This window comes from Rhynchophorus ferrugineus, unplaced genomic scaffold (genome assembly GCF_030347505.1).
Source record: "Rhynchophorus ferrugineus isolate W39M unplaced genomic scaffold, kcgeb_rfMv2 rfM11, whole genome shotgun sequence".
NCBI classification, from domain to species: domain Eukaryota; kingdom Metazoa; phylum Arthropoda; class Insecta; order Coleoptera; family Curculionidae; genus Rhynchophorus; species Rhynchophorus ferrugineus.
The window spans coordinates 304,376-319,090 of NW_027472590.1; the positions used below are offsets into that span (position 1 = coordinate 304,376).

The 14,715-nt window shown below is 35.7% G+C and overlaps 1 protein-coding gene across 8 annotated transcripts in view; it reads left to right on the forward strand.

The window, feature by feature from the left end:
• The window catches only part of lilli (AF4/FMR2 family member lilliputian), a 65,762-nt gene that overhangs the window by 24,202 nt on the left and 26,845 nt on the right, over positions 1-14,715 (forward strand). The window contains exon 1 of one of the 8 annotated variants that reach the window (XM_076417682.1): positions 10,926-11,222. The exons of the other annotated variants lie outside the window; for them this stretch is intronic. The gene's annotated coding sequence lies outside the window, so the exon portion shown is untranslated. Of the gene's footprint in view, positions 1-10,925; positions 11,223-14,715 lie in introns of those variants that run through there. 8 annotated transcript variants of the gene reach the window in all.

Genomic DNA, 14,715 nt, shown 5'->3' on the forward strand with positions numbered 1-14,715 from the left:
TCAACCAATGAGCTGTTGTTGGTGCCCCAAGACATGGAACATTCTTCACTAAGTCTCCTCAATTTGTCCACTTTTCATACTACAGTCATCTCGAAACCATTATAAACTGCGTCTTTGAATTTGCTATTCAATTGTACTCTGTAATATGTATCTTAAACGAATCACTTCACTTCTAACACGATTTCTGAAATATATAGAATTTTGTTTTAAGCATGGTATTCGAAAGACCTCAGACTAACAATTGTCAGATTGTTACAGCGGCCAAGGCTTATTAACTCTACAGAAAGATTGACAAGATAAGCTTCCAAAAGGAACGCTTTTTAGTCTTGATTATCAGATGCCTATGAATTGGTTTTAAAGGATTTTTGTAAATTTGAAGCTTTATTGTGAAAAATCGGTACGTTGCATTTTATTCAAAGTGTTGTCTATCGATAGCCGATTCTTTTTCCCATCTTTCCGTCAATTTATGGATTCCATCTCGAAAGAACGATGTATCTTCTGAAACTATTCATGAATCGATACATTTTTTGGTATAATAAGAAGCGAAGCGCTGCTCAGACAGGTTACTACTCATGTCGTAACAAGTAGTAATCAGAAGCAGCAGAGTCTGGAGAATTCGGTCGTTGGGGTAACAGTTTTCATTTTAATGTTTCCACTTCAACTTGTTCCACTTGTTCTTCAAAATAGGCCTCAGTTTCGGCAATCATCTCTTCATTCGACGAAAATTTCTTTCCAGCAAGCATTCGTTTGAGATCTAACAACAGGAAATAGTCGCTGAGGGCTACATCTGGAGAATACGGTGGATGAGGAAGCAATTCAAAGCACAATTCATGGATTTTTGCCATCGTTTTTAGTGACTTGTGACACGGTGCATTGTCTTGATGAAACAGCACTTTTGTTTTCCCATGCTTTGGAGCGGGTTCATCGTGAGCAGTCCACTCGGAAGACTGTCGATTAGACTTCGGAGTGAAATGATGGATCCTTTGTCACATATCGACGCAAGAACTCAGATTTATTATGCTTGATCATCTTCAAACACTCCTCCGAATCATCAATTCGTTGTATTTGGTCAAAAGTGAGCTCGCGCGGCACCCACTTTTCACAGAGCTTTCTCATACCCAAATATTCGAGAATGATATGATGTACACGTTCAGTTGATATCTTTAGAGTGTCTGCTATTTCATTCAATTTCAATTTGCGGTAATTCTAAATCATTTTGTTGATTTTTTTAATGTTTTCATCGGTAACAACCTCTTTTGGGCGTCCACTGCGTTCGCCGTCTTCGGTGCTCATTTCACCACGTCTAAACTTAGTATAACAATCCTTGATGGTTGATTTTCCTGGGGCAGTATCCGGAAACTCGGTATCAAGCCAAGTTTTTGCTTCAACTTCAAGCTTATTTTTTTCTTTCAAAAAGCAATATTTTATCAACACGCGAAATTCCTTTTTATCCATTTTTTTTTACTATAACAAAAGTTGCTTCACTCAAAATGCTATAATTCAGAAACTAATTATCCGACAGCTGTCAAATTTATACAGGCATCTTTTGAGGGTTAGGGCTAACTAAAAATCATATGGATTTAATTCTAGGAGCGCCATATATGTGTCAGGCCGGGGACTTTTCAGTTGACCTGTTATAGCATGAAAAATTCTAGAAGTTTTTAAACTCACTAAAAGTATGTTCTATACCAATTACAACAATTATATTATGAAATTTACTATTATAATAATGATTTTACCGTTTAAAGCCTCCGAATAGTTAGGTTGTTTGTATTTTAAAAGTTTTGGTAGGTTTACCATGTGTACCTACATCAAAAAACGAATTTTCCACAAACCGAAAATAAACGCAGAACATAGAAGATATAAAATGTCACTTGTACTGAAGCTCTTCAGTGTTTTTATGGTGATTTTTATAATATATGTGTATTTTTGTTGCTGGGCAGTGTAATCAAGCGAAGATACCGAGGTACGTGCTTTTATTACTAAAAAAACTCGAACAATATTTTGCTGTGGAAAACCGCGGACGGTTCAGTGTCTTGTGACCGATTGTCGAAGGTCGATTCATATCCGTGCTTGTTCAGGTAACAGCAAGAGTTTACATCAAGTTTCTTATGGTCGGTTATGTTATATAGTTGGCGTATGGTTTTGACTAATTCGAATTCACTAGTTTAGTAAATAGTTACGTTGTGTAGTATTATTTCAACTTCTCAAGAAATTGATCTTTACAAAACTTATTTCATCCAGTAGTTGAAAATACACGACCAAACCAACGTAAAATATTGTCTGAATTTGAAGACTTTGTGTCAAAAAACACCACATTAAATCTTGGTGTCCAATTCACAGCCATCCACTTATATCCGATATTTTCATTTAGCATTCATCTTTGTAATGAGGGTCACATTTGTTCATTATATATTTATCAATTTCCTATCTGAAAAATTCATACAAACCTCGATCTCGACATCTATGCAATTCAAAATTAGATGTGCTACTCTTTCATAAGTAATGTGAACAGTATTGGAATAAATTCGACTGGGATCTAGAACAGCTGGAAGCGGAGATAAATTTATATTCAGAAACTGAGTTTATTTTTAGATAATAATAATTAATAATAATATCCGTGAAGGAGCAGTAGTATACTCCTGAAAATTCACTGGTTTATGTAAATCTTGTCCCAGAGAAGTCATAAACTATATGGCAATGAACTACGGGGTTTCTACCCTACATTGGATGACAACAGACTCAAAGACATGTGGATTCAACAAGACTCGAAGTTGGTATATGTTAATTCATATTGTTACAGAAATCTAGTTATGAGGATGGTTCTTTGTCAGCTGTTCTTGATGACAAAAATATCGAAATTGTTCTGTTCCTAATTGGACGATTTTTTAAATAATTATATAACAACAACCTTTGTCAAGTAGTTATTTACTAAGTAAAGTTGTTTTATCAATATCTTCGTATTTTGCTTCACATATCTGTCATGGAACTAGTTAGAGCTGGAAGTTTTATGTCCGTCCTTTTGTTGTTTCAATTTTTAGCAATTCGTGATACCTGTAGATTTGTACATTTCTTCGTTCGTCTTTTGTTTCTGTTCTCTGCTGTTGACTGATCATATTAATTTTGTTCAATGGTTCAGATTGTTCCAATAAGTTCTGGAATGTCAGCAAAGTAACTCCCTATTATAATTATATTAGTTCTTAGTTTGACGGAAATCATTGTAGAGTACCAGAAGTCAGAGAGAATTAAATCTGGCGAACAAGCTGGATATTAAAACAGTTCTTACTTTAATTAGCAGGGTCTGTTTTTTCTTCTGTAAACTGGATATTGTTACACGTATGTTTGTATCCAGTTGATCCAAAAGGGCTCACTTAAGCTCATGTTTTGACTCAGGATCATAGTGGTAGAAATAAGTCTTATTCGTGCTGCTAAAACGAAGTACAGTCGAATGTGTTTTATATTTTAGTTGCACTATTAACGAACCTATGGCATTTCCATTGAACAACAGTGAAACGTTTTCATTTCCAAAGCCCCCCTTATACAAATTTTGTAAGTCTTCCTTCCCATTAATTTGGTTATGTATACATTTTGTTAAATATACGTATAATATATACATTCAATATATGTATTTTGTTTCGTTCCAAGGCTATCTTGATCGGATTAAACAGCTCAGATGTTGTACTTTACATACCTCCATTGGAAACTATAACGTTGTGTTTGTTATTTCTGTATTACTCCATTATCACAGTGTATGTTTTATCTGTTTCATATTTATCATTAATGGTTTGTCGTATTTTTGTTGATGTCCAGATTCCGATTTGACAAATGGATCGTTTTGCCTTTGCTGTATTAATCTTGAAAGTTGCGTAAACAAACAGGTCTATTGGCTTTGGAATTCACATATATTGTTAAAAAAAAACATGGCGTTCAAACTTGTTGGTTGCTGTTGGTTTTGATATGATGACGTATTTGATAACTTTTGCGGCCGCTATTGTGTTGACTGTTCAGACTTTGACGAGTTTTGGTTACGACAGAATGACGCAACGTGTCGTCTCAGCCGCGAAACAGTCGATGGGTTATCAGTAGTTCTGGAGACGTTCGTTGATACGACTTTACAATGTCAGATAATGTTGAGGACTAATTTTAGGCCAAGATTTCGTTCAATTCAGTCTAAAATTGTTTATAACCTCTGTAATTTTCATTAATCTGTGATTATTTGAACGGAAATAAAAATTAAATCGCTTTAGAATGTATGGTTTTTAACATATTTGACATGAACAGAAATTCCATCATTTTTTGAAAATACACTTTTCATTATATAGATTAAAAACTGTTGTATGGAAATTATTATATTACCATTCGATTCAGCATAAAATTCCTTATAACCCAACCCCTGTCATGTTTATTAACCTGTGACTATTCGAACGGAAATGGCAGCAATTAATATGGAAATGGCAAAAAAATTTCACGACTATATATGGATCTCTGGGATTATGATAAAACTCTCAAAATATAAGTATTTTGGGATAAAATAAACGAAAATCTCAATGTCATGAATGTCAAGTTTAGAATGTATAGCTTTAACGAAAATGACAAACAATAGCAAAATTACTATACTGTATGGAAAAAGTACCAACATGTTTATCTTTTTATCGGATAAAGATAAAAACTATCAAAATATATGTTTATTGGGGTTGTATGAATGAAAATTCATATTAAATTACTTTAGAATGTATATTTCTTTAGGATATGTGACATAAACAGAAATTCAGTCATTTTTGTATATGTCAAGAACTTAAGATTGTTTAACATTTGGTATACTAGCATTCGATTCAGCGTAAAATTATTTATAACCCCTGTAATTTTCATTAACTTGTGATTATTTGACCTGATATGCTAGCAAAAAATATAAAAGTAACAAAGAAATCGCATTTTTTTAAAATATCTATAGCTTATGTATTCAATATATTTATTTTTTTTTGTATCAAGATTATCTTGATGCCATTGAATGGCTCATTCGTTATCTCTTGCATCTAATAATTAATTTTTTTTGTTTTGTGTTTTATATTCATCCGTGTTGCTTTGTTATATTGATATCGTATATATTGTTGGCTTACTTTTTAAGTTTTGGTATTTTCAATCGCGTTACATGTCGGTTTATATGCGCTCAATTAAATTCACTCTTTTTTTGGAAAACACTTTTGAATTATCCCTTGCATCTAATAATTGATAATTTTTTAGTTTTGTGAGTTTTATATTCATCTGTGTTGTTTCGTCAATGGATATCGTACATATTTTTGTTTTATGTGAAGTTTTGATGTTTTTAATTGCGTTACTCAGAGGATATGTCGTTCTGTTTAGATCGCTCCATTAAATTCACTAATTTTTTGAGAAAAGTGCACTTTTCATTGTATAACTTAAAAACTAAAGATACATATTGTTGTACACGTTATCTTTTGCATCTAATAATTGATAATGTTTTTGTTTTGTCGTTTTACGTGAATGTTTGATATTTCTTATCGCGTTACCCGGAGGATATGTCGGTTTTTATATTGCTCCATTATTTTTGACTGATGTGCATTCGAACCCGTCGCCGAGGGCACTGAACTGAGGGGGTGGGCTTTCGTTCCCCGGTCCGAAAATTCCGTTAACACTTGGACAAGTCCTCGAGAGAGGACCAGACCGAAGACGGAACACGTGAGAGGAAGGCGCGCGCGAGAGACAAGGACGACGCGATGGGAGAAAAAACGGTCTGGATAGAGCTAAATTTAAGTCGACTCACCCTCGACGTCGCGTTCTCCCAAAAATAGACCCGATTCGGATTCGCGTGGGCCTCCGTCGCATCGCCTACCCCCCTCGTCTCCAACCCCTGCGGGTCTGTCGGCGGCGCGGCAACCTCGCCGATGACGCGGGTCGCCTACGCCGCGCGGAGAGAGATGGCGCGAGCCGGCCCATCGCGATTTATGGAAGTCGATTTCGTAATTGGCGTCCGCGGGCCCGACCGTGTTCGAGGAGTAATCGATGCTGTTTTGTTTTTTTCTTCGGTTTTCGATTTTTTTCCTTTCCTCGTCCGCCGCTAATTCGATCCTCCGATGCACAGGTAATGACTGACTGACTGACTGGCCGGCTGGTTGAACGATACGGGGATAGCAACGTTATTCCCGCCTGTATGGGGAATCGCGTGCCGTGGAAAAGTACCAGGAGGAGAATTAAGACGTCCGTTCGTGCCAATGGACAGTATTGATGTTAATAATGAAAGATGATAGCTCTCCTTAAGCGGGTGGCTTCTGGATTGATACTGTTAGCTCCGGGTGGGAAAAAATTGATTAGGTTTTGGAAGAAAAACATTGTATTTAATTTCTAGCTGAACCTGGCGAACCTCATATCAATGAGTCAATGAATGTCGTGTTACTTATTAGTAGAACTAAATGTATGATTTTATGGAAATAATACAATGAATATAAAATACATATTAAGATAACAATACTAAAAAATATATAAAAGTCTAAAAATCAACTATATCAATTAGTTTAATTTTCTTGAAAATGCTACGTACAACTGAGCGTGAGAGAACATGAATTTACTAAGTTGAGACTACAAGCAGTCAAGGATTGGCCTTTTTTAATCGTCTTAGCGAAAGCAAGACGAATCTCGAACCGAATTCATCTTTAAATTTTCCTTTGAGTATCCTCGGTCGAGTCACACCACTCATCACTTTTCTACCACCAAGGGCGTTCTATTGCATAGTTTTGATTGGTTTAACTTTCGAAACATTATAACAACCGAGTGGCGCCCTCCCGTGTAAATTGTAAATTGTTTATTATAATCTTGATATATAGTCGTTCAATATCATTGTTAGGTAATTGGAGGGTTTTGATAGATAATTACTGGGATTTTATTTTTGTAAAACCAATACATTGTTAATAATAGCTATCGACCAACCTACAATTTGTTTCTACACTAACTTAAAAACCAGTTATATATCCAGGGGAACGTATTGGTCCTTTCGTAGTCTTTTTAGTGATAATGTTTATGTATTAATTAACACTGCTGTTTTTTTTTTGTTAAATTTACTTTTTGAGTTTCTGTTTTGACTAGAGCTCGAGTATCCAAGAGTTGCTCTCCTTATATCACTTTGCGATTCTCTAGATTCGCTGAGTCACAATCGATTTTCTGAAGAATTTGTATTTTTTTTATATCAGTTTTCGCAGATCCCAACAGTTGGATTCTATATAGGTTTTATAATTTACTTATACAACAGGAACTTGTTAAGTACGGATAACCAATACATTTTTTATATTTCAAAACCAGTTCTTTTCTTTTTAATGTGCTACTTTTAACGACGTTCATCCCAAGGTACTTGGTATTGCTGTATGAGATGACAGTCTTATATGTTATTGTAGTTATATAGTATGGTTATTGTTGTATGTGCAATAGGTAAATTCTATATGTACAGATTTTGGTTAACTTTTATTGCTTGCCTATTGTAATGTTTTGGTTGCTTCTTCTCCGTTGTCTCCCGCATGGTAATATTTTTCATTCCAATACACTTCCGTATGTCTGTTATGTCTGTCCCTATGTCTCTCTCCTGTTTCACTCTAAACATTCTGGCTGAGATGTAAGATTTTAGGAATTCAGTGTGCTGATTTGGTAACATTTTCTGAAGTTTATGGGTAAGTCCCGCATGTCAAGTCTTGTCGAAGGCTTGGACTACATCTAGGAATGTAGCTGACCAGATTTTTTATCTTCGTAAACTTTTCAATGGCGTCTGATTCTATGCGCCTGGTCAATTGTTTAATGTTTGTTCATAAAACCAAACTGGTTGGCAGGTATTACATTTTTTTCGTTCTATAATTAACTTAAATCTTTTCAATAGCATTTTTTCAAGTACTTTAAGCTTTTACTGATTAAGATTTCAGTTAGTTTGGTGGTTTTTCTGGTTCTGGTTTTAAGTACAATACGCCACGGTATTTATTTGTTGTTTGAAGATACATTGACTGATTTTTTTTCAGTTCGAATTCGCGAACCATGAAGCTGTTTTGTTCCATATATGTTCTGTACTCTGCCACTGAATATCACGAGGTCAAGATATTGAAGAAGACTTCGATGGTTTTTTATGGCAGTAGGTAGACTTCGATGGTGATAATGCAGTACGTTATTGACTGAGGAAGCAGAAGTACTGCTAGGGAATCTTCTTTATTTTTATATTTTTCTGTAGTATACGAATATTAAACTCCTTGCTCATCAGGTAGATATTCTTATGGAGGAAGAAACACGACATGATTCAGTTCTTGTATTTCTGATATTTTATATTATTTTGTGTTACACTCCAACCACCGTTTTACGAGTTTCATTTTCCGTTGATTCCTTTCTCAGGCATTTCCGTTTAGCGAAACAGAAACGTTGATGTTTACGACAAATCGTCTCCAAATCTGGATGGAGTTCGCGGCGGCGAAACTGGAACGATTCCACGCGCCGGCGACGATCGGGGGCCGGAATGGGGAGGGTGTTAGAGACAGGGACCGCTCGTATTTCCTTCCGTACGGGCACGTCGCGATCCATTAAGTGGCGCGGACCCGAGAAAAAAGCCGGGGGAGGAATTGTCTTGTCGGGGGACGTTCTGCGGAACAGGGAAGGTCCTAATTAAAACGCCGACGTCGCTTAAAAAATTACGGCTGACGGACCGGACGGACCTGGGGGAGTCGTCGAAATTAACTGCGCCGCAGGGGGTTGGGTCGACGAGGACGGTCGGTGGCTAATTCGTCGGACGGGTTTTGAACTGTTTAATTGTTATAAATATGCGTAAAATACCGGGCTGTGAGCCAGAAAGACAAATATTTTAAAGATAAATGTAGTAATAAATACAAATTTTATATTACAAAAAAAAATAGCGAAGGATTTTTAATCTGGCTCCTCCACCAAATTGTTCGTAATATATATTTGACTCAATTTTTTGAATTACAACAATGTTGGTATCCCAATAGCATTACCTTAACTGCAGGTATATTTTTATTATACACCTTTATTATAAATTCGTCGTTTATTTACCTTATTTCACTCGAATACCCATCAAATTGCGAACCGTTGAAATAATACAATAAACTAAAAGAGCAGTTTATTACCTACTTTACCAGTTTTACTTACATTTTGGTGCATTTTTTGCGAATTTAAGACTATTGTAGAACTAAAATAAACAGCAATAAAAATAATATCAAATACCTGTACCTCAAAGAGTTTCAAATTTTCTGTTTTTGTGTAATCCCTTTTATCCTTTTTTAAACACCTTTGATCATTACGTTCTGAAATATAAAATGTCGAATCATCTAACTAATCAATAAACTTTAATCTTTTTTCGAATACTTCTTTATTGTCGTTGAAGGTGCAAATATAATATAAAATTGGGTTTTTATTGAAGCTAAATGGAAAATAAACATTCGGGCACCGTATAAAGTTCGAAATATCGATATTTTATAGTATTATTTAATATAATTGATTCAGACAGGTAAACTTTAGGTTTGTTTGCCATTATTTGGTTCGGTCCGTTGTTTATAATTGATAACCGTATCTATATTACCTATTACAGAAAAAACTAACCCTTAGAATATGCATGTATTAAACTCGACTTATAGATAACAATAGCATTTCTATAAATCAACATAAAACAGAACAATATACATAATAATTTGGACAGCGGAATCGAGAACTGATCAGAAAATCGAGCATTCTCCGTATAATCCTGGCCGCCTTTGACGTTTGCTTTCAAGAAATCCACATTGTTCATCCTCCAAAAACATAGCAATCACAATATAATAAAATTCCCATTACGTGCGAGAGGAGACGGTCACCGAGGCGACGTTGCCGGCTCGCATCATTTCCCCCGCAACGGCCAGCATCGAACTTTCCGGATTCGTTTGTTTTGAAGGCTGGTGCACGTCGATACAGGGTGATACTGATACTGATTTTGTTATTATCCGGTAATAAACAGACAGGTAGAAACGTTTTACGGCAAAATATGCGGTATATTTATTAATATTGTGAATAATTAAAAATAAGCTATAACATAACCTATCTATGTTAGCAAATAATATGTATACAGATAATTAAATGCTAATGACAAATATAAAATTGCAAGGCGGGGTTCTCTATTGTATTACAACTATTAACAGTCGTCTTTCCCCGATCAATCGGACCGCAGAGATAGCAGTAATAAAAAATTAAATACACTACCTGAAAATTTAACAGGAAACCCTGCCTTGTTATTTTTAAAAATACCATTCGGGCGACCTCGGTACGAAAATCTTTTGCAGAGTTGTTCCGACTCTGAGAAAGGTTTCCTTGTATTTTTTTATTATTGACTTATTAAAATTTGTAAATAGAAATTTTGTATTTTTGAAGTTATTTACTATTATTGATATTGTCTTTTTCTTCGATCTTCGTTCAATTACTAGTAACCGGTCGGGGAAAATTTTTTATAGTCCCTGTCATTTTCGTTGGTCGGACATTATTTCAACGAAAATCATAAACAAACAAATATCAGAATGGCAAAAGCAATACATTTCAACGACTATACAATGTATGGAAAAAACTGGCAACATTTTTCATCAGTGCACAATTATTTTTGACGGAAATGACGGCAAATTTTTTGTCAAGACGCCTGTGGGGCAGGAAAATCGACGGTTTTGTACGAAACGGAACGAACGGAGTAGACAAACCGAACTCAGAACTTACTAATCGTCGAAACGAAATCAACAACGGTTTAGTAAACTTTTTTCCGGCAATAAAAAACGAAAGTTTCATTCGACCATCCGATAGATAAATAGATATATCTCGTTTAGCCACGAAGCGTACCGATCGACGTCACGAGACAAGACCGCGACCGTCGCAAGGGGAACGACGGCAACGTCGCGCCGTGCGCGCTTTCAAATCGGAATCAGTCGGACGGTGCGCGAGTAGTGACGAGGACGACGGTGATCGTCTTTTGTTGAATTTTAATATAAAACAGAATAAAAATGGCGAAATTAGTTTTGACACTTCGTCGGAGTTGATTAAATCCTCTCGCGTGCGACCAAGAGCGAAGAGTGCGTGGTGAGCAAGTGTTGGGCACTTCCGCGACCTGTGTCACGTCCGAATGTGTGATAGTGGTGGTGGTGGTGGTGGTTTGTTATTGTTGTCGATTGGATTATAACATTCCGGATCAGGATAATCACCGAACCCCCGACAAGGTAATCGTTGTTGATATTACGAGCCGCGAAGGAACCGTCGATTTCCGTGGAGAAATGAGCACGCGACCTTGGGTTTTGTCTCTCTCTCGCGTAATACCAGGGTAGGATTAGGTTAGGTTGTTGTTCTTGCGCCGATTCTCGATCAGAACCACCCTTCCCGGCGCATCGGTGACTCAAATCATTCAACGTCGTTAATATTACGGGGTTACGGGCACTTTGAAGGTTAATGGAGATTCGGAAAATTCCACATTACACAAATCCAGCTAGTAATCGATGACTCAACAGTTGGAAAACGTTCGCAATGCTTGGGTATGGTTCAACAGGAAGGAAAACAACTAGCACGCGTAAGGAAGCGGTTCATCATCGTAATTTGGTTGCTCTTTACTCGATATATTTCAAATACTATTGCGTGTCGCATGACAACTAGCGTTGAGATTGAAAAAAAGACATGGGTTAGTTCGGGAAAACCATTAACAGCGTCGTAAATTAGGTTATCAACTTTCTTAAGAAAAATAACGTATAATATTGTTAGAATAGGAAAGAAGAAAGTATATGGGGTGTAAATAAAAAGCATTCTTCAAATGTATGCTTATAATTTTTTAAATACGCCCTTTTCGAGGTTTTAATGTTTTTCAAAAGTTTCATGTTGGTCTTCAGATTTTATTAACATTCTATATGTGGCATAAACTGAGATCCACTAATTCTTTGAATATACATTTTTCTTAGAATCTAAATGTCTTGTTAGTTATTATACTACTATTCGATTGAGTGTAAAATTCTTTACCATCGTTGTAATCATTCCTGGATGTCTCACAAGCTTTTGATCGGGTTCGACATTTGGAATTGATCTTTAAGATGAGCAAATTGTTACCGCATAACTATTGTCAATTGCTGGAGTCATATTTATGCGGAGGAAAATTTAGAGTATCGCACGAAATGGCGTTCTCGACATTTAAAAATATCTCGGCTGTAGTTCCACAAGGTAGGCGTCTTAGGACCTCTCCTGTATCTGCTCCACACTGCTGACATTCCAACAACAAAAGAAACACTACTTGGAACCTTTGCAGACGCCACACTTATTATGGTAAAAGATATATCTCTGCCTAGGGCAATAGAAAAAGTGCAAGTGGTAGTCAACAAAATCTACAAATGGACGAAAGATTGGAAAATTCAACTTAATAGCTCCAAATCTGTCCACGTTAATTTTGCATTGAAGCGAAATAACAAAAACTTAATTATATCACTCAATGGATGCCCGATTCCTCAAGCAGAATCGGCTAATTACCTTGGAATCCATCTTGACGGTAGATTAAATTGGAAGCATCACGCTATACAAAAATCAAAACACATTAGAACCAAAATAAAACAACTATACTGGTTAGTCGGAAGATACTCTCAACTTGATCTAAAATCAAAGGTTGATCTATAATGCAATTATAAAGCCAATTTGGACCTATGGGGTGCAAATATGGGGTTGCACTAAAAATTCAAATCAACTAGTCATACAACGCTGTCAAAACAAGGTTCTTCAATTGATTACCAATGCCTATCGCCATGTATGTGGAACTGCACGATGACCTGGAAATCAAAAGGATTTGCGAAGTTATCCAAGATTTCGCCTTGAAACACGAAAGATTACTAAATCATACTAACGTGGAAGCAATACAACTGCTGGACAGCGCGCAGGATGTCAGGAGATTGAAACGAACAAAACCATACGAACTTGTGTGAACATTTAGTGTGTATTATTAGTGTAAACTATAGCTATAAGTTAATAATTAATAAATAATTATAATTTTATAATTGAGGAATACATACTGATGTATTTTCTCGACTCGTCTTGCTTGTGAATTAATCCAAGTACATAGGAAAAGTAGTAATAAATTAATTGTAAATTAAGATTGTACTAAGCGTATCTAATTAAGATGTTATAAACAAAAATAAAATCCTTGTTTCACGTGTTCAATAAATCACACGTTTCAGAAATTGTGAATGTACATTATTACTATTTAGATGGGATCTTCATGGTTGTTCAGCGTATCAGATTTTACACCTTCTGAATTTATTTAGATCTGATTGAATGATCTGATCTGAAAAAGCTATTAAAAATTAAAAGAAATGTTTTTGACTGAATTTGAACCAATTTTTCTCGTTAAGTGCTAAATCCAATCGATTTGTTGATGCCATATTTTAATGTTAGGTGTTTCTATATCTTGTTAAATGATTACATAGTTTTATAACATGATTTCGGAAGAAGCAAGCCCGCCAAATATTTTAATTATTTTTTTTTAATACAAATTTGCAAATACTTAATAGAATGTTTCAATCATTTCTGTATTATTATTTTTGCTATTATTGTTTGATTATTTAGCTGTATTATTTAGTTTTGCAGTTAACCACAAAATCATATTATTCATAAACAAATACAATCGCATTGTTTAAAAAATATATACATAACATTAAGTAATGGATCATGAATCCTACATCTTTGTAAACCTGCAGATGCCGAACAAAATTATGTAGATAATCAAATAGGATATTTAAAAAAACAATAATATAATCTGGGTCAAATGAAAAGGTTCTAGGCCTCAAAAATAACCCCAATTCTCATGCATTTTCATTTGGTGAAATCTTAAACGATAATGACTGAAATAAATCAGTAGCTTTTGCTGTGTCCAAAATTTGCTGCGAACCTACAAACCATATAAAATTCATGAAAAAAATTATTGATCATATTCGTTCTTCTTAACCCAAAACTAGCAATAATTAGCTCGTGAAACACCGGAAACATTTTTTTAATTAGTATTGGGTAGTGTTAAGCCCAACACTAATTAAAACAATGCAGTGTGGTATTCAGGCCGTTTTTTCCCATCATTACGCAGTTGATAACCGCGCTAGTTGAATTATGGCCTTTCATTGTCGCTTTTCTCTCTTAATCATCACTCGTTTCGTTAGTGGACATACGATGGGGGGCTTTGCGAATATAACATAAGGCGTGTCGAGTTAGTCTCTTCCGAAATCAGTAGCACTGATGCAATACTTCGCCGCTCTTGTAACATACCACGTCGTAATACAATTTTTATTCGATTATGGGCCTCGCAATATCACAAACGACATTTGTGATCTCTGGAAAAACCCATTGTCTGTCAATCCGATAACTACCTGACTTTTCCTCGTTTCCTGGGATCTTTCAAACAACCACCTCCCGCGTCTGTACGCGTCTCAACAGGTACACGTCGAACACGGATGTCTGGGCCGCCTTTGAACATCGCTATCGACCACAATTGATACGTTTGACCGGCCGGAATACGAGCAAAAACAGAATAATATTATTCTTCAGTATAACAACGCTCGACCACATGTTGCAAAAGTGAAAACATTCTTAGAAACATTAAAATTGGAAGTCCGAACCCACCTGCAATATTGTCCAGACCCGGCTCCTTCCAATTACTACTTGTTCTCACATATGAGTCGATTCTTTCGATATGGATTC